We start from the raw sequence: 2,114 nt of genomic DNA, 5'->3' as shown, positions 1-2,114 counted from the left end.
ATTTCAATCAGAAGTATATTTAAAATATATTAAGAATATATGTTGATATTTTTAATAAAATAACCCAATAATTTCTATGACACTTTTTTTCTTTGTGATAACTAAGATTAGTAAATACTGAATTGGAGTTTCTTTTTTAATAATAATTTCAAAATGTATCCATCCAATTCAGAATTGTCATTTATAGATTAACTCAGAAAACTGGAAATCCTATTCAAACAATATCGCTAAATCTTAGTACATTTCAGAAGTGTTCTTGTAGATTTATCACCAGAGCTATAAACTTAAACACAAGAAACAAAACCAATCTTCTATTTTAAAGTACAAATACAGCTTTCATTGTTCTTTTTTATTTTCTCCTTTCTTCCTACCATTTAATTGAGTTCATCTCCATCCACTCCATTTCCTTAAATTCTTCCAGCCTCAGACTTAAACGAGTTTACACTGTGGAGTTATATGAACTACGTGAAACAATGACTGAAGAAAGTTAATAAACATATGGTAGTTACATGATAAATGTGGTTAGTGATAACATGGTTGTAAAAAGTAATATAATTAAATTTCCAGAGTCAAAGGCAGCTTGTGTAGTCTATACAAGGGGCAGTGTAATGTAGTGAATGAATCTTGCTTTTATTTGAAATAGTTTGATTGATTTTCAAATATTTTTTAAAGCAAAATTAGAAAATGTTAAGTCAAAGTACTCTGCAAATGCTAAAAGACAATTATCAAAGATAACAGCAATAAAAAGGTAGTACTTAAACTTAGAACTTCATGTTGAAAGCTGTGATCTCACCATGTGAAATATTTTAGAAAATGTCATCAAAATCTGCTACCTTAAAAGGTGAGCAGACTTTGAAGAAAATGAATGCAAAATAACATTTAGATGAACAGTACAGCAGCATAGGGAAACTGATTTCAAAAGATAGAAAAAGCAAAACAGACAATCCTGGATCAAGTATGTATTAGAGTTCATGAGACTAGAAGAGCAAAATTGGCATGCACTGTTTGTAACATACAAACCATTCTAGATGAAACAATTTAGATCTTTGATTTCTTGAACCAGTGGAATTTTTTAAAGAATTATTTATTTTATATTTATTAGCCTCACCTTGTTTAGTCCTAGCTTCATTTTAGAAATTCTTTCCTCTTCAAAAGAAATGTTTTTCCACCTTCAAGATGGCAGAGGACTAAGTTGTGGAAATCACCTTCCTCCCCACAAATACATCAAAAATACATCTACATGTGGAACCATTCCTACAGAGAACACTTTATGAATGTTGGCAGAACACCTCAGACTTACCAAAAGGAAAGAAACTTCTCACATACCTGGGTCGAGCAAAAGAAAAAACAGAGACAAAGGAATAGGGATAGGACCTGCACCTCTGGGAGGGAGCTGTGAAGGAGGAAAGGGGAAGCTTCAGAGCAACAGAGGAGACCACAGCAACAGGGGGTCAGAGGGCAAAGCAGAGAGATTCCTGCACAGAGGATGGGTGCCAACCAGCATTCACCAGCCTGAGAGGCTTGTCTGCTCACCCACTGGGGCAGGTGGGGGCTGGGAGCTGAGTGAGGCTTGGGCTTCAGAGGAGTTCAGATCCAGGGAGAGGACTGAGGTTGGCTGCGTGAACACAGCCTGCAGGTGCCTAGTGTGCCACAGCTAGCCAGGAGAGAGTCCAGGAAAAAGTCTGGACCTGCCTAAGGGGCAAGAGACCATTGTTTTGGGGTGCACGAGGAGAAGAGATTCAGAGCACCACCTAAATGAGCTCCAGAGATGGGCTTGGGCCGTGGCTATCAGCACTACACCAGAGAAGGACATGAGATGCTAAGGCTGTTGCTGTAGCCACAAAGACCTGTGCACAAGCACAGATCACTATCCACACCGCCCCTCCCTGGAGCCTGTGCAGCCCGCCACTACCAGGGTTCCATGATCCAGGGACAACTTCCCTGTGAGAACACACGGCTTGCCTCAGGCGGTTGTAACATCATGCTGGTCTCTGCCGCCGCAGGTTCGCCCCACATTCCATAACCCTCCATCCCCCTGGCCTGAGTGAGCCAGAGCCCCCTAATCAGCTGATACTTTAACCCCATCCTGTCTGAGTGAAGAACAGATGCCCTCA

This window comes from Phocoena sinus, chromosome 2 (assembly GCF_008692025.1).
Source record: "Phocoena sinus isolate mPhoSin1 chromosome 2, mPhoSin1.pri, whole genome shotgun sequence".
Classification (NCBI taxonomy): domain Eukaryota; kingdom Metazoa; phylum Chordata; class Mammalia; order Artiodactyla; family Phocoenidae; genus Phocoena; species Phocoena sinus.
This window is presented reverse-complemented; position numbering follows the sequence as displayed.